Raw genomic sequence first — 19,296 nt, 5'->3', positions numbered from 1 at the left:
TCACACCCACACGCTGCCTTTGCCCTCCCCCTCTGAGGCCCCCTGCTGGCTGCAGCAGCCCCCTCCACGGTGGCGCGAAGGTTCTTGTAGACGGCCCTGCAGTAGGGGATGAAACAGAGGCCCAGTTGGAGGTGGTGGGCCAGGCGGCAGTAGGCAGTCAAAGCCAGGACCAGGAGGGGGGTGACCAGGATGAAGCCCACCACCAGCAGTGCCACACAGCCACCGTCATCCAGCAGGTCTGAACAGTACAGGGACGTGCCATTGGGTTGCACCTGGAGACGACAGGGAGGAGAGGGAGGAGAAATGGTTAATGGTGTGCAACCATCACAAACACACACACATTCAAACACACACACACACACACACACACACACACACACACACACACACACACACACACACACACACACACACACACACACACACACACACACACACACATATTAAAACTACTCATCATGTGTTACACAGCAATGCTCAGGTCATGAAAAATGTATGCACTCACTAACTGTAAGTCGCTCTGGATAAGAGCGTCTGCTAAATGACCAAAATGTAAAATGTAAAATGACTCATGCTCTCTCTCCCTGTACAGTGAGGGAAAAAAGTATTTGATCCCCTGCTGATTTTGTACTTTTGTCCACTGATAAAGAAATGATCAGTCTATAATTTTAATGGTAGGTTTATTTAAACAGTGAGAGATAGAATAACAACAAAAAAATCCAGAAAAACGCATGTCAAAAATGTTATAAATTTATTTGCATATTAATGAGGGAAATAAGTATTTGACCCCTCTGCAAAACATGACTTAGTCCTTGGTGGCAAAACCCTTGTTGGCAATCACAGAGGTCAGACGTTTCTTGTAGTTGGCCACCAGGTTTGCACACATCTCAGGAGGGATTTTGTCCCACTCCTCTTTGCAGTTCTTCTCCAAGTCATTAAGGTTTCGAGGCTGACGTTTGGCAACTCGAACCTTCAGCTCCCTCCACAGATTTTCTATACGATTAAGGTCTGGAGACTGGCTAGGCCACTCCAGGACCTTAATGTTCTTCTTCTTGAGCCACTCCTTTGTTGCCTTGGCCGTGTGTTTTGGGTCATCGTCATGCTGGAATACCCATCCACGACCCATTTTCAATGCCCTGGCTGAGGGAAGGAGGTTCTCACCCAAGATTTGACGGTACATGGCCCCGTCCATCGTCCCTTAGCAGAAAAACACCCCCAAAGCATAATGTTTCCACCTCCATGTTTGACGGTGGGGATGGTGTTCTTGGGGTCATAGGCAGCATTCCTCCTCCTCCAAACACGGCGAGTTGAGTTGATGCCAAAGAGCTCCATTTTGGTCTCATCTGACCACAACACTTTCACCCAGTTCTCATCTGAATCATTCAGATGTTAATTGGCAAACTTCAGACAGGCATGTACAGTGGGGGAAAAAAGTATTTAGTCAGCCACCAATTGTGCAAGTTCTCCCACTTAAAAAGATGAGAGAGGCCTGTAATGTTCATCATAGGTATACGTCAACTATGACAGACAAAATGAGAAAAAATATTCCAGAAAATCACATTGTAGGATTTTTAATGAATTTATTTGCAAATTATGGTGGAAAATAAGTATTTGGTCAATAACAAAAGTTTCTCAATACTTTGTTATATACCCTTTGTTGGCAATGACACAGGTCAAACGTTTTCTGTAAGTCTTCACAAGGTTTGCACACACTGTTGCTGGTATTTTGGCCCATTCCGCCATGCAGATCTCCTCTAGAGCAGTGATGTTTTGGGGCTGTCGCTGGGCAACACGGACTTTCAACTCCCTCCAAAGATTTTCTATGGGGTTGAGATCTGGAGACTGGCTAGGCCACTCCAGGACCTTGAAATGCTTCTTACGAAGCCACTCCTTCGTTGTCCGGGCGGTGTGTTTGGGATCATTGTCATGCTGTAAGACCCAGCCATGTTTCATCTTCAATGCCCTTGCTGATGGAAGGAGGTTTTCACTCAAAATCTCACGATACATGGCCCCATTCATTCTTTCCTTTACACGGATCAGTCGTCCTGGTCCCTTTGCAGAAAAACAGCCCCAAAGCATGATGTTTCCACCCCCATGCTTCACAGTAGGTATGGTGTTCTTTGGATGCAACTCAGCATTCTTTGTCCTCCAAACACGACGAGTTTTTACCAAAAAGTGATATTGACCATATGACATTCTCCCAATCCTCTTCTGGATCATCCAAATGCACTCTAGCAAACTTCAGACGGGCCTGGACATGTACTGGCTTAAGCAGGGGGACACGTCTGGCACTGCAGGATTTGAGTCCCTGGCGGCGTAGTGTGTTACTGATGGTAGGCTTTGTTACTTTGGTCCCAGCTCTCTGCGGGTCATTCACTAGGTCCCCCCGTGTGGTTCTGGGATTTTCGCTCACCGTTCTTGTGATCATTTTGACCCCACGGGGTGAGATCTTGCGTGGAGCCCCAGATCGAGGGAGATTATCAGTGGTCTTGTATGTCTTCCATTTCCTAATAATTGCTCCCACAGTTGATTTCTTCAAACCAAGCTGCTTACCTATTGCAGATTCAGTCTTCCCAGCCTGGTGCAGGTCTACAATTTTGTTTCTGGTGTCCTTTGACAGCTCTTTGGTCTTGGCCATAGTGGAGTTTGGAGTGTGACTGTTTGAGGTTGTGGACAGGTGTCTTTTATACTGATAACAAGTTCAAACAGGTGCCATTAATACAGGTAACGAGTGGAGGACAGAGGAGCCTCTTAAAGAAGAAGTTACAGGTCTGTGAGAGCCAGAAATCTTGCTTGTTTGTAGGTGACCAAATACTTATTTTCCACCATAATTTGCAAATAAATTCATAAAAAATCCTACAATGTGATTTTCTGGATTATTTTTCCTCAATTTGTCTGTCATAGTTGACGTGTACCTATGATGAAAATTACAGGCCTCTCTCATCTTTTTAAGTGGGAGAACTTGCACAATTGGTGGCTGACTAAATACTTTTTTCCCCCACTGTACATGTGCTTTCTTGAGCAGAGGGACCTTGCGGGCGCTGCAGGATTTCAGTCCTGCACGGTGTAGTGTGTAGTGTGTTACCAATTGTTTTCTTGGTGACTATGGTCCCAGCTGCCTTGAGATCATTGACAAGATCCTCCCGTGTAGTTCTGGGCTGATTCCTCACCGTTCTCATGATCATTGCAACTCCACGAGGTGAGATCTTGCATGGAGCCCCAGGCCGAGGGAGATTGAAAGTTATTTTGTGTTTCTTCCATTTGCGAATAATCGCACCAACTGTTGTCACCTTCTCACCAAGCTGCTTGGCGATGGTCTTGTAGCCCATTCCAGCCTTGTGTAGGTCTACAATCTTGTCCCTGACATCCTTGGAGAGCTCTTTGGTCTTGGCCATGGTGGAGAGTTTGGAATCTGATTGATTGATTGCTTCTGTGGACAGGTGTCTTTTATACAGGTAACAAACTGAGATTAGGAGCACTCCCTTTAAGAGTGTGCTCCTAATCTCAGCTCGTTACCTGTAGAAAAGACACATGGGAGCCAGAAATCTTTCTGATTGAGAGGGGGTCAAATACTTATTTCCCTCATTAAAATGCAAATCAATTTATAACATTTTTGACATGCATTTTTCTGGATTTTGTTGTTGTTATTCTGTCTCTCACTGTTCAAATAAACCTACCATTAAAATTATAGACTGATCATTTCTTTGTCAGTGGGTAAACGTACAAAATCAGCAGGGGATCAAATACTTTTTTCCCTCACTGTATGTCTCTGACTCTCCCCTCTCTGTCTCTATCTCTTTCTGACACACACAGACTTTCTTCCTGGATGGCAGTCTTACCGTAGAGTGACATAGGAAGCCAAACACGACCATGACCAGCGCTGGGGTCATGATGGTGCCGAACACGATACTGACCAGCGTGCTGTTGACCAGGGCGATGATCAGGTTCTGAGCCGTCACCAGTACTGAGCACGCTCAGCAGTCCAGAGAGCCTCTCAGCTCCACAGGGGCATCCGTAGCCCCCGCCATGCTGCCCGCTACTGAGTACGGGGTTGGCACCACCACCCCTGACCTCCCCGTGGGCGACCCTGGCACAGAGGTCACAGAACCTGTGTGCTGGAGGTGAAATTGCAGTGATGACAAAGGTTCCCCATTGTTAATGTGATGCAGCTGGGTGATGGCATTCTCCAGGGTCCGGTTCCTCGGCAGACTCATCCTCCCTAGGCCTTCGGGAAACAAAATGATTAGTGTTGATTTATTAATTCATTCATTTATGTGTCTATCATACAATGTTATAATCATCATTACTAGTGGCAGTGCAGTTAATTATGGGCCAAGTGGTATTGGGCGAGCCTGTTACTGCTCTTCTGTTAGAGAGCCTTATAGTGCTTGCAGTTACAGTGCCTTCAGAAAGTATTCACACCCCTTGACTTTTTTTCCACATTTTGTTGTGTTACAAAGTGGCATTAAAATGGATTTAATTGTCATTTTTTTGTCAACAATCTACACAAAATATTCTCTAATGTCAAAGTGGAAGAAAAAATCTAACATTTGTAAAAAAATATATATGAAAAATAAAACACAAATATATCTTGATTAGATAAGTATTCAACCCCCTGAGTCAATACATGTTAGAATCACCTTTGGCAGCGATTACAGCTGTGAGTATTTCTGGTTAAGTCTCTAAGAGCTTTGCACACCTGTATTGTACAGTATTTGCACATTATTCTTTTTTAAATTCTTCAAGCTCTGTCAATTTGGTTGTTGATCATTGCTAGACAGCCATTTTCAAGTCTTGCCATAGATTTTCAAGCCAATTTAAGTCAAAACTGTAACTCAAATCAAATCAAATCAAATCAAATTTTATTGGTCACATGCGCCGAATACAACAGGTGCAGACATTACAGTGAAATGCTTACTTACAGCCCTTAACCAACAGTGCATTTATTTTAAACAAAAAAGTAAGAATAAAACAACAACAAAAAAAAGTGTTGAGAAAAAAAAAAAAAAAGAGCAGAAGTAAAATAAAGTGACAGTAGGGAGGCTATATATACAGTAAAATAAAGTGACAGTAGGGAGGCTATATATACAGGGGGGTACCGTTGCAGAGTCAATGTGCGGGGGCACCGGCTAGTTGAGGTAGTTGAGGTAATATGTACATGTGGGTAGAGTTAAAGTGACTATGCATAAATACTTAACAGAGTAGCAGCAGCGTAAAAAGGATGGGGTGGGGGGGGCAGTGCAAATAGTCCGGGTAGCCATGATTAGCTGTTCAGGAGTCTTATGGCTTGGGGGTAGAAGCTGTTGAGAAGTCTTTTGGACCTAGACTTGGCACTCCGGTACCGCTTGCCGTGCGGTAGCAGAGAGAACAGTCTATGACTAGGGTGGCTGGAGTCTTTGACAATTTTGAGGGCCTTCCTCTGACACCGCCTGGTATAGAGGTCCTGAATGGCAGGGGAGCTTTGCCCCAGTGATGTACTGGGCCGTACGCACTACCCTCTGTAGTGCCTTGCGGTCAGAGGCCAAGCAGTTGCCATACCAGGCGGTGATGCAACCAGTCAGGATGCTCTCGATGGTGCAGCTGTAGAATTTTTTGAGGATCTGAGGACCCATGCCAAATCTTTTTAGTCTCCTGAGGGGGAATAGGCTTTGTCGTGCCCTCTTCACGACTGTCTTGGTGTGTTTGGACCATGATAGTTCGTTGGTGATGTGGACACCAAGGAACTTGAAGCTCTCAACCTGTTCCACTACAGCCCCGTCGATGAGAATGGGGGGCGTGCTCAGTCCTCTTTTTTTTCCTGTAGTCCACAATCATCTCCTTTGTCTTGGTCACGTTGAGGGAGAGGTTGTTGTCCTGGCACCACACGGCCAGATCTCTGACCTCCTCCCTATAGGCTGTCTCATCGTTGTCGGTGATCAGGCCTACCACTGTTGTGTCGTCGGCAAACTTAATGATGGTGTTGGAGTCGTGCCTGGCCATGCAGTCATGGGTGAACAGAGAGTACAGGAGGGGACTGAGCACGCACCCCCTGAGGGGCCCCCGTGTTGAGGATCAGTGTGGCAGATGTGTTGTTACCTACCCTTACCACCTGGGGGCGGCCCGTCAGGAAGTCCAGGATCCAGTTGCAGAGGGAGGTGTTTAGTCCCAGGATCCTTAGCTTAGTGATGAGCTTAGAGGGCACTATGGTGTTGAATGCTGAGCTGTAGTCAATGAATAGCATTCTCACGTAGGTGTTCCTCTTGTCCAGGTGGGAAAGGGCAGTGTGGAGTGCGATAGAGATTGCATCATCTGTGGATCTGTTGGGGCGGTATGCAAATTGGAGTGGGTCTAGGGTTTCTGGGATTATGCTGTTGATGTGAGCCATGACCAGTCTTTCAAAGCACTTCATGGCTACAGACGTCAGTGCTACGGGTCGGTAGTCATTTAGGCAGGTTATCTTAGAGTTCTTGGGCACGGGGACTATGGTGGTCTGCTTGAAACATGTTGGTATTACAGACTCAGTCAGGGACATGTTGAAAATGTCAGTGAAGACACTTGCCAGTTGGTCAGCACATGCTCGGAGTACACGTCCTGGTAATCCGTCTGGCCCTGCGGCCTTGTGAATGTTGACCTGCTTAAAAGTCTTACTCACATCGGCTACGGAGAGCGTGATCACATAGTCATCCGGAACAGCTGGTGCTCTCATGCATGCTTCAGTGTTGCTTGCCTCAAAGCGAGCATAGAAGTGGTTTAGCTTCGTCTGGTAGGCTTGTGTCACTGGGCAGCTCGCGGCTGTGCTTCCCTTTGTAGTCTGTAATAGTTTTCAAGCCCTGCCACATCCGACGAGCGTCAGAGCCAGTGTAGTATGATTCAATCTTAGACCTGTATTGACTCTTTGCCTGTTTGATGGTTCGTCGGAGGTCATAGCGGGATTTCTTATAAGCGTCCGGGTTAGAGTCCCATTCCTTGAAAGCGGCAGCTCTACCCTTTAGCTCAGTGCGGATGTTTCCTGTAATCCATGGCTTCTGGTTGGGGTATGTACGTACGGTCACTGTGGGGGACGACATCATCGATGCACTTATTGATGAAGCCAGTGACTGATGTGGTGTACTCCTCAATGCTGTCTGAAGAATCCCGGAACATGTTCCAGTCTGTGCTAGCAAAACAGTCCTGTAGCTTAGCATCTGCGTCATCTGACCACTTTTTTATTAACCGAATCACTGGTGCTTCCTGCTTCAGTTTTTGCTTATAAGCAGGAATCAGGAGGATAGAGTTATGGTCAGATTTGCCAAATGGAGGGCGAGGGAGAGCTTTGTATGCGTCTCTGTGTGTGGAGTAAAGGTGGTCTAGAGTTTTTTTCCTCTGGTTGCACATTTAACATGCTGGTAGAAATTAGGTAGAACGGATTTAAGTTTCCCTGCATTAAAGTCCCCGGCCACTTGGAGCGCTGCATCTGGATGAGCGTTTTCCTGTTGATTAATGGCCTTGTACAACTCATTCAGAGCAATCTTAATGCCAGCATTGGTTTGTGGTGGTAAATAGACAGCTATGAAAAATATAGATGAAAACTCTCTTGGTAAATAGTGTGGTCTACAGCTTATCATAAGATACTCTACCTCAGGCGAGCAAAACCTCGAGACTTCCTTAGTATTTGATTTTGTGCACCAGCTGTTGTTTACAAATATACACAGACCGCCGCCCCTTGTCTTACCAGAGTCAGACGTTCTGTCCTGCCGATGTAGCGTATAGCCTGCTAGCTGAATGTTATCATTGTTGACTATGACACTAGGAACGTTCAATGTCGTTTTGGTAATCAATTCGAGTGTATATTTGGCCTTGTGTTTTAGGTTAATGTCCTGCTGAAAGGTGACTGTCTCCCAGTGTCTGTTGGAAAGCAGACTGAACCAGGTTTTCCTCTAGGATTTTGCCTTTGCCGTTCCTTTTTTTCCAAAAAAACTCCCTAGTCCTTGCCGATGACAAGCATACCCATAACATAATACAGCCACCACCATTCTTGAAAATATGAAGAGTGGTACTCAGTGATGTCTTGTGCTGGATTTGCCCCAAACATAATGCTTTGTATTCAGGACATAAAGTTCATTTATTTGCCATATTTTTTGCAGTTTTACTTTAGTGCCTTATTGCAAATAGGAATTTGGAATATTTTTATTCGGTACAGGCTTCCTTCTTTTCACTCTGTCATTTAGGCTAGTATTGTGGAGTAACTACAATGTTGTTGATCCATCCTCAGTTTTCTCCTATCACAGCCATTAAACTCTGTAACTCTTTTAAAGTCACCATTGGCCTCATGGTGAAATCCCTGAGCGGTTTCCTTCCTTTCTGTCACGGAGACCGCCGAGGCTGCTCCTCCTCCTTGCTCGGGCAGGCTTCGGCGTTCGTCGTCCCCGGAGTACTAGCTACTACCGCTTGATGTTTTCGATGTTTGTTTGGTTATGTCTAGTTGGTGCACCTGTCTCGTATTATGTCTTGATTATGTCTCCTATAAATTCCCCTGTGTTAGGTTTGCATTTTGTGTGTTATTGTCGCCTGTCGTGTATGTATAGGTTCTGTGACCTTGGCTTTTGTGGGTTTTACGCACTCGCGTATTTTGTTACGCCTCTTGTGTTTTTGGAGGCTGTTAATTTGTGTGTACCTTGAGAGGTATTAGTAAAGTCGTCTTGACTATTCCTCTGTGTCCTGCGCTTGACTCCACCACCGCATCCACATCAGACCTTGACACTCTCTGGCAACTGAGTTAGGAAGGACGCCTGTATCTTTGTAGTGACTGGGTGTATTGATTGTATTGATACACCATCCAAAGTTTAATTAATAACTTCACCATGCTCAAACGGATATTCAATGTCTGCTTTTTTTTGAACCCATCAACCAATAGGTGCCCTTCTTTGCGAGGCATTGGAAAACCTCCCTGGTCTTTGTGGTTGAATCTGCGTTTGAAATTCACTGCTTTACTGAGGGACCTTACAGATAATTGTACGTGTGGGGTACAGAGATGAGGTAGTCATTCAAAAATCATGTTAAACACTATTATTGCACATGCAACTTTGTCTGTGACTTGTTAAGCACATTTTTACTCCTGAATTTATTTAAGCTTGCCATAACAAAGGGGATGAATACTTATTGACTCAAGACATTTCAGCGTTACATTTTTTATTAATTTGTAAAAATGTCTAAAAACATAATTCCGCTTTCACATTCAAATCAAATCAAATAGTATTTGTCACATACACGTGTTTAGCAGATGTTATTGTGGGTGTAGTGAAAATGTCACACCCTGGCTCTGTGGACTCTATATGTTGAGCCAGGGTGTGTAAATTCTATGTGTTTATGTTCTGTGTGGGAGTTCTAGTTGTTGTATTTCTATGTTGGCCAGAGTGGCTCCCAATCAGAGGCAACGAGTGTCAGCTGTTGCTGGTTGTCTCTGATTGGGAGCCATATTTAAACAGTCTGTTTCCCTTAGTGTTTGTGGGATCTTGTTTCCGTTTGGTTTGTTTCCGTGTTAACCGTAGGACTGCACGTTTCGTTTATTGTTTTGTTGTTATATTATCACTAAAGATAATAAAGTTAAGTATGTTTGCAACTAACGCTGCGCATTGGTCTACTCTCTATAACGTTCGTGACAGAAGATCCCACCATACCAGGACCAAGCAGCGTGTCCAGGAGCAGGCAGCCTGGACGTGGGAGCAAATATTGGACGGGCAGGGGTCCTGGACCTGGGAGGAAATCCAGGCCGGGATGGATCGCCGTCCATGGAGTGAGACGGTAGAGGCGCGACGGAGAGAGGAGCAACGGCGTCAACAGTGTCGTCGTCGGACGGACGAGAGGCAACCCCAAAAAATGTTTAGGGGGGGGCACATGGCATGGACGACGGGGCTGCTGGAGGCATATAAGGGGCGAGTTCAGAAGGCCACCAGGTTACGGGAGCCATTGGTGAGAAGAGGGAAGGAAGATGTAGAGGCACGGCGAGAGGTACTGAGGTGTATTGCCAGTCCGGTCCGGCCCGTTCCTGATCCCCGTTTAAGGCCAGTGGTGTGTGTTCCCAGCCCGGCCCGGCCTGTTCCTGCCCCTCGCACCAAGCCTACGGTGCACGTCGCCAGCCCAGCCCGGCCTGTTCCTGCTCCCCGCACCAAGCCTACGGTGTGCGTCGCCAGCCCGGCCCGGCCTGTTCCTGCCCCTCGCACCAAGCCTACGGTGCGCGTCGCCAGCCCAGCCCGGCCTGTTCCTGCCCCTCGCACCAAGCCTACGGTGCGCGTCGCCAGCCCAGCCCGGCCTGTTCCTGCTCCCCGCACCAAGCCTACGGTGCGCGTCGCCAGCCCGGCCCGGCCTGTTCCTGCCCCTCGCACCAAGCCTACGGTGTGCGTCGCCAGCCCGGCCCGGCCTGTTCCTGCCCCTCGCACCAAGCCTACGGTGCGCGTCGCCAGCCCGGCCCGGCCTGTTCCTGCTCCCCGCACCAAGCCTACGGTGCGCGTCGCCAGCCCGGCCCGGCCTGTTCCTGCCCCTCGCACCAAGCCTACGGTGCGCGTCGCCAGCCCGGCCCGGCCTGTTCCTGCCCCTCGCACCAAGCCTACGGTGCGCGTCGCCAGCCCGGCCCGGCCTGTTCCTGCCACTCGCACCAAGCCTACGGTGCGCGTCGCCAGCCCGGCCCGGCCTGTTCCTGCCACTCGCACCAAAGCTACGGTGCGCGTCGCCAGCCCGGCCCGGCCTGTTCCTGCCACTCGCACCAAGCCAGGGGTGCGAGTCGTCAGCCCGGTCCAGCCCGTTCCTGCTCCACGCACCAAGTCAGGGGTGCGCATCGTCAGCCCGGTCCGGCCCGTTCCTGCTCCACGCACCAAGCCAGGGGTGCGCATCGTCAGCCCGGTCCGGCCCGTTCCTGCTCCACGCACCAAGCCAGGGGTGCGCATCGTCAGCCCGGTCCGGCCCGTTGCTGCTCCACGCACCAAGCCAGGGAGTGCGCATCGTCAGCCCGGTCCGCCCGTTCCTGCTCCACGCACCAAGCCAGTGGTGCGCACGTCAGCCCGGTCCGCCCGTTGCTACTCCACGCACCAAGCCAGGGGTGCGCATCGTCAGTCGGTCCGGCCCGTTCCTGCTCCACGCACCAAGCCAGGGGTGTGCGTCGTCAGTCCGGCACAACCCGTGCCTGGGTCACCGGTGCCTGGTCAGGTACCGGTCAGCTGCTCCACACCGAGCTGAAGCAATCCGCTCCCTACGAGGTCCAGTCCAGCTCCAGCCAGCGGGGCCAAACCGGACCAGGGGCGCCACGGGGGATTATTAGAGGGTGGTGATCAAGCCCGAGCCGGAACCGCCTCCGAGGAGGAATGCCCACCCAGCCCTCCCTGGTTTGTTTATGTTCAGGCGCGGTCGCAGTCCGCGCCTTTGGTGGGGGGGTACTGTCACACCCTGGCTCTGTGGACTCTATATGTTGAGCCAGGGTGTGTAGATTCTATGTGTTTATGTTCTGTGTGGGAGTTCTAGTTGTTGATTTTCTATGTTGGCCAGAGTGGCTCCCAATCAGAGGCAACGAGTGTCAGCTGTTGCTGGTTGTCTCTGATTGGGAGCCATATTTAAACAGTCTGTTTCCCTTAGTGTTTGTGGGATCTTGTTTCCGTTTGGTTTGTTTCCGTGTTAACCGTAGGACTGCACGTTTCGTTTATTGTTTTGTTGTTATATTATCACTAAAGATAATAAAGTTAAGTATGTTTGCAACTAACGCTGCGCATTGGTCTACTCTCTATAACGATCGTGACAGAAAAGCTTGTGCTTCTAGCTCCGACAGTGCAGTAATATCTAACAAGTAATATCTAACAATTTCATAACATATACCCAATACACACAAATCTAAGTAAGGAATGGAATTAACAATATATACATATATGGACGAGCAATGACAGAGCGGCATGGACTAAGATACAGTAGAATATTATAGAAAATGGGGTATTATGGGGTATTGTGTGTAGGCCAGTGACACACAATTTCAATTTAATTAATTTTAAATTCAGGCTGTAACACAACAAAATGAGGAAAAAGTCAAGGGGTGTGAATACTTTCTGAAGGCATTGTAGATAGACGAGGAGCCTGATAATGAATCCCCTTTACACACAGGAATCTGTTTGGCATGCCCCTATTTCAATAACAGATTGTAGCTCAGTTGGTAGAGCATGGCGCTTGCAACGCCAGGGTTGTGGGTTCGTTTCCCACGGGGGGGCCAGTATGAAAATGTATGCACTCACTAACTGTAAGTCGCTCTGGATAAGAGTGTCTACTAAATGACTAAAATGTAAATGAAAAAAAGCCTCTCAATGTCATTGCATTAACCTGAGGGTAGCTAAGTTTCCTAAAATACAGTGGTGAGAGGTGTGGAAAGTAAACACAGATAACTACGCAACTCTGGGCAGGAGGAAATGGACTCCCCTTGGCCCCACCCCCAGTCTCCCGGATGATGACTACAGACCCAGAACAATGAGGCCCCTCCTCTTCAACACCCCCTTCTAAGAAATCCTCTTCCATTCATTTTAGAGGTCAACAAGCTTTTGTTGCATTGGATTTTAACTGAAAACGGATCATTGTAATGGGTTATTTCATATATTTCACCCAACTTTCATCAATGTTCAGTTGACTTTAGCAGTGGGGTGGGACCTCAGCCATCATGTGTCATGGTCACATGTCCTCAGATCACATCTGATACTATAACTGTTGGTATTAAGATGAAGGTAGCATGTACAGGTATGACCAGCATGTATGACCTCTCATAGAACATCATGGGAAAACGGGATCATGGATTGAAATAGTTACTTTTCCATTCAGTCTCTATATGAACCAAGCAAAGAAGGGGGTGGATTAAAAACCTTCCAATAAAGTTATTAAACTGTCCTGGTAATACATGGAAAATGTATGCACTCACTAACTGTAAGTGGCTCTGGATAAGAGCGTCTGCTAAATGACTCAAATGTAAATATAAAATGTAATACAAAATGCTAAACGTCTCATCACACCCAAACTTTAATTGAACATGCACTAGAAGCATAAACCCTATGAGCTGGAAGAAAGTTGACTATGATCTTTGTTAGGATGTTTAGTTTTAGTTTCATGTCCCTCCATCCCTGGACACCCATAACGATTACAATAAGATGTGTTTACTCACTGTGTGATTGGTGGAGCAGTTCTGAGGATCGGTCTCTCTCTCTCTCCTCTCACAGCAGCAGTAAGAGAAGATGAGAATACACTCTGTTCTTTAACCTGTCTTCCTTCTCTGAGAACGCGCGTCAAGAGAAGAAGAGGTAGGTCTCCACCACATGAACATCCAGATCCTGAGGTCAGACTGTTGATATTGCTCAGGTGTAAGTTTATACCCTGATGATGTGAGTTTAGACCTTTGTCATTCTCTGATATATCCTGGTGTTTTTTTTATATTTTATATATATATACAGTGGGGAGAACAAGTATTTGATACACTGCCGATTTTGCAGGTTTTCCTACTTACAAAGCATGTAGAGGTCTGTAATTTTTATCATAGGTACACTTCAACTGTGAGAGACGGAAATCCAGAAAATCACATTGTATGATTTTTAAGTAATTCATTTGCATTTTATTGCATGACATAAGTATTTGATACATCAGAAAAGCAGAACTTAATATTTGGTACAGAAACCTTTGTTTGCAATTACAGAGATCATACGTTTCCTGTAGGTCTTGACCAGGTTTGCACACACTGCAGCAGGGATTTTGGCCCACTCCTCCATACAGACCTTCTCCAGATCCTTCAAGTTTCGGGGCTGTCGCTGGGCAATACGGACTTTCAGCTCCCTCCAAAGATTTTCTACTGGCTAGGCCACTCCAGGACCTTGAGATGCTTCTTACGGAGCCACTCCTTAGTTGCCCTGGCTGTGTGTTTCGGGTCGTTGTCATGCTGGAAGACCCAGCCACGACCCATCTTCAATGCTCTTACTGAGGGAAGGAGGTTGTTGGCCAAGATCTCGCGATACATGGCCCCATCCATCCTCCCCTCAATACGGTGCAGTCGACCTGTCCCCTTTGCAGAAAAGCATCCCCAAATAATGATGTTTCCACCTCCATGCTTCACTGTTGGGATGGTGTTCTTGGGGTTGTACTCATCCTTCTTCTTCCTCCAAACACAGCGAGTGGAGTTTAGACCAAAAAGCTCTATTTTTGTCTCATCACACCACATGACCTTCTCCCATTCCTCCTCTGGATCATTCAGATGGTCATTGGCAAACTTCAGACGGGCCTGGACATGCGCTGGCTTGAGCAGGGGGACCTTGCGTGCGCTGCAGGATTTTAATCCATGACGGCATAGTGTGTTACTAATGGTTTTCTTTGAGACTGTGGTCCCAGCTCTCTTCAGGTCATTGACCAGGTCCTGCCGTGTAGTTCTGGGCTGATCCCTCACCTTCCTCATGATCATTGATGCCCCACAAGGTGAGATCTTGCATGGAGCCCCAGACCGAGGGTGATTGACCGTCATCTTGAACTTCTTCCATTTTCTAATAATTGCGCCAACAGTTGTTGCCTTCTCACCAAGCTGCTTGCCTATTGTCCTGTAGCCCATCCCAGCCTTGTGCAGGTCTACAATTTTATCCCTGATGTCCTTACACAGCTCTCTGGTCTTAGCCATTGTGGAGAGGTTGGAGTCTGTTTGATTGATTGAGATTCTTACTGGTTGGTAGGTGATCAAATACTTATGTCATGCAATAAAATGCAAATGAATTACTTAAAAATCATACAATGTGATTTTCTGGATTTTTGTTTTAGATTCCGTCTCTCACAGTTGAAGTGTACCAATGATAAAAATTACAGACCTCTACATGCTTTGTAAGTAGGAAAACCTGCAAAATCGGCAGTGTATCAAATACTTGTTCTCCCCACTGTATATACACATATACACATACATACAAAATATATACACATACAGACATATATACATAAATACATATCCTTTAAATATATATATATTTCCCTTATATCCTGGTGTTTCTGAAAGTAAACTCTGTCTCCCCTCTGTCTCCTGTCTTTCTCCTGTCTGTCTCCCCTCCTATTCCCTTCTGTCTCCTGTCTGTCTCCACTCTGTCTCCCCTCTGTCTCCTGTCTGTCTCCCCTCTGTCTCCTGTCTGTCTCCCCTCTGTCTCCTGTCTGTCTCCCCTCTGTCTCCTGTCTGTCTCCCCTCTGCTGGGTGTGTGTATATGGGCTGCTGTGGTGCTGGTGGGTACAGAGAGGCAGCTGGGGTGTGTTCGGGGTTGGTGATGGTATTTGGAAAGGGCGGGGTGCACAGGAGGGATTACACTGATAACCCTTGGAACCAGTGGGGAGCGAGGGGGTAGGGAGGGGAGGGATGGGGGGAGAGAGGGGGAAAAAGTGTTTATTTGGATAGATTAGGAGACAGGGGTGAGAGTTGCCAAAACTCTTGCAGTTACTACAATCACTAACCACAACCTTCTGCTGCAGTCACTACAACCACTAACCACTACCTTCTGCTGCAGTTACTACAACCACTAACCATTACCTTCTGCGGCAGTCACTACAACCACTAACCACTACCTTCTGCTGCAGTTACTACAACCACTAACCACTACCTTCTGCGGCAGTCACTACAACCACTAGCCACTACCTTCTGCTGCAGTTACTACAACCACTAACCACTACCTTCTGCTGCAGTTACTACAACCACTACCTTCTGCTGCAGTTACTATAACCACTAACCACAACCTTCTGCGGCAGTCACTACAACCACTAACCACTACCTTCTGCTGCAGTTACTACAACCACTACCTTCTGCTGCAGTTACTATAACCACTAACCACAACCTTCTGTGGCAGTCACTACAACCACTAACCACTACCTTCTGCTGCAGTTACTACAACATCCACCTTCTGCTGCAGTTACTACAACCACTACCTTCTGCTGCAGTTACTACAACCACTAACCACATACCTTCTGCTGCAGTTACTACAACCACTAGCGAATACCTTCTGCTACAGTTACTACAACCACTACCTTCAGCTGCAGTTACTACAACCACTACCTTCTGCTGCAGTTACTATAACCACTAACCACAACCTTCTGCGGCAGTCACTACAACCACTAACCACTACCTTCTGCTGTAGTTACTACAACTCCACCTTCTGCTGTAGTTACGACAACCACTACCTTCTGCTGCAGTTACTACAACCACCAACCACCTACCTTCTGCTGCAGTTACTACAACCACTAGCGAATACCTTCTGCTGCAGTTACTACAACCACTACCTTCTGCTGCAGTTACTACAACCACTACCTTCTGCTGCAGTTACTACAACCACTAACCACTACCTTCTGCTGCAGTTACTACAACCACTAGCTACTACCTTATGCATTCTAATAAAAATAAATAATAATGTGGATAATAAAATCTGTCCTAAACACAAACAAACATAGAGTGGAACATTCTGAACGTAAATGTTGGTAAATGTAAGCATTTAAAAGAATATATTTGTAATATAGTGAGATGGTGATAAGATGGAATAAACTGTCAAAAGGTTTTGTACTGTGTCTCCATTACAAGGTAAACCGATACAGAACATGTGTATTTTACACTTGCTATACATGTTCAGAACATGCATCCATTTTTGCTGGGCTAGCTTCTTACAGAAGACAGATCCGTATCTGATAATGAGTGAGATCTAGATGATGGGGAGTAAACACGCTGACTGCACAAAGATAAGACACATAGATTCCCATAGCGCTACAGCATATAGACCCCAAGACAGAACAGAACTGAACAAATGAACAGAGAGCTGTGTAGAAGTTAGGGGCAGTGGCTGGGTCATATAAGACATGATTGTTTTAAAGGTCGAGAAGGAAATGGAACTGGCTCTTGCCCTCTTGATGAAAAACAGAACACCAGGTTCAGAAAACAAAGTGGAAATGTGGATGAGGGAAGAACAGAGTAATGTGGCGGGAGAAGGAGAGGATCGTCAGACTGATAAGAGACCGGTGGGGGTTTAGTTCAAAGGGTGAAAATTAGGGTTTTTCCCAGTTTTTTATCACAGTCAGGGCAGGTGCGTCTATTTACTTATTTCTTCAGAGGGCAGATAGTGATTGGATGAAGGAGGGAGTTGAGAAGAAGAAGTAGAAAGAGCGGTGATAAAAAAAAAACTTTAGCATTGTGGAAGACCAGCCAGTCCAGGAATGTAGGGGGAAATCCTGAGAGGATTCAGAGAATAATGGAGATGTATGTTTTTCCCTCTGATCGATGTGCAGCTGCTATTACCTCAGTGCTGCGGTCATCCTTGAGGAGTGTGTGTGTGTGTGTGTGTGTGTGAGTGTGTCTGTGTCAGAGAGAGAGAGAGACATACAGTGGGGCCGAAATTATTGACACCCTTAATAAAGATGAGCAATAATAACTGAATAAAATAAATAATTTAAATACTGAGCTATATTGTATGCTATAAAAAATAGCATACAAGGGACCCAGTACCAGTGGAAGCAAATAGCCCCATAACATCAAAGATCCACCACCATATTTTTACAGTGCGTGGCCAAAGAGCACTATTTTCATGTCATCCAACAAATGTAAATGCCTGGAGTTTGCTAAAATGCATTGGCACTTGGATTGGAACCTGTGCTTTGGTCAGATTACATGAAAATAGAGCTCTTTGGCCACACACACCAGTGGTGGGTTTGGTGTTGAAATGAGAACGCATAAACAAAGAAGAACCCAATATATCTACTGTAAAATATGGGGCTCTTGTTAAGGTCATGAACTTTACCAAGTACCAGGACATTTTAGCCAAAAACCTGGTTGCTTCTCCCAGGAGGCTGAAGTTTGGCCTCAAGTGGATCTTCCAGCAAGACAATAACCCCAAGCACACATCAAAATCCACACAAAAAAATGTCAATGGCCACAAAATCAAAATGTTACAATGGGAATCTCAGTCTCCGGACTTGAAACCCATTAAAAACACATGGCTTGATTTTAAGAAGGCAGTCCATAAACACAGACAAAGGATATCAAGGACCTGGAAAGATTCTGTATGGAGGAATGGTCTAAGATCCCTCCCAATGTGTTCTCCAAAAGGTTCAGTGCTGTTATGCTCACAAGGTGAGGTATTGAAAGGTATTGAAAACAGGGGTGTCAATAATTTTGACCCCTATATTGTTTTGAAAAAATTATATTACTTGTTAAACAAAATCCCTTTTCTCAGAGTATAAAATCATATAATTTCCTAATTTGTGTGAGCATATAATATAGCTTAGTATTTTAATGATTTTTCTTATACGGTCATTTTTGCTCATCTTTATCAAGGGTATGTGTATGTAGAGAAGTCTAGAGCAGGAGTGTCAAACTCATTCCATGGAGGGCCTAGTGTCTGCAGGTTTTTGGCTTTTCATTTCAATTAAGCCCTAGACAACCAGGTGTGGGGAGTTCCTACCTAATTAGTGACCTTAATTCATCAGTCAAGTACATGGGAGGAATGAAAACCAGCAGACATTCGGCCCTCCATTGACTGAGTTTGACACCTGTGGTCTAGAGGGTTGCTAGCGGAGGAGGAAGGCCAGTCTTCCTATCCTTGGAACCAGGATATCTGCTGCTCTATCCGTAGGTCTAGGATGAGGTGTCCCTGCATCCTCTTTAAACTAACATCACCAGTAATCCAAACACTAACACATTCTGTGTGCACTGAAGGTCAATCTGGTTGATGTACTTTATTAAAGCGAGCAAAGAGCAGGAAGTGAAGAATGATATGACAAAAGAAATGATGGGAGGATGCTGCTAGGCATTAACATCAGCAGGGAATGAAGAGTGGGTAGATTCTAGGGATTAAATAAATCTCCCTCCATTGAAATGTTTCTCCAAGGGCCTCCCCGAGTGGCGCAGCAGTCTAAGGCACTGCATCGCAGTGTTGCGGCGTCACTACAGCCTGGGGTTCGATCCCAGGCTGTGTCATTACCAGCCGTGACCGGGAGTCCCATAGGGCGCACAATTGGCCCAGCGTCTTCCGGGTTAGAGGAGGGTTTGGGCAGGGGGGGCTTTACTTGGCTCATCGCGCTCTGGTGACTCCTTGTGGCGGGCCGGGTGCCTGCTGGCTGACATCAGTCGTCAGTTGAACGGTGTTTCCTCCGACACATTGGTGTGGCTGGCTTCTGGTTTAAACAAGCGGGTGTTAAGAAGTGCGGTTTGGCGGGTCATGTTTCGGAGGACGCATGACTCGACCTTCGCTTCTCCTGAGCCCTTTGGGGAGTTGCAGCGATGAGACAATCACGAAATTGGGAGAAAAAAAGGGGGTAAAAAAATTCAATGACAATAAG

The 19,296-nt window shown here is 46.6% G+C and overlaps 1 pseudogene; it reads right to left on the bottom strand.

Annotated features, from left to right (window-relative positions):
* On the bottom strand, positions 1 to 13,363 carry LOC121541202 (annotated as a pseudogene).
* Positions 13,364 to 19,296: the final 5,933 nt, after the last annotated feature.

Source organism: Coregonus clupeaformis, chromosome 27, assembly GCF_020615455.1.
Source record: "Coregonus clupeaformis isolate EN_2021a chromosome 27, ASM2061545v1, whole genome shotgun sequence".
NCBI lineage: Eukaryota > Metazoa > Chordata > Actinopteri > Salmoniformes > Salmonidae > Coregonus > Coregonus clupeaformis.
This window is presented reverse-complemented; position numbering and strand designations above follow the sequence as displayed.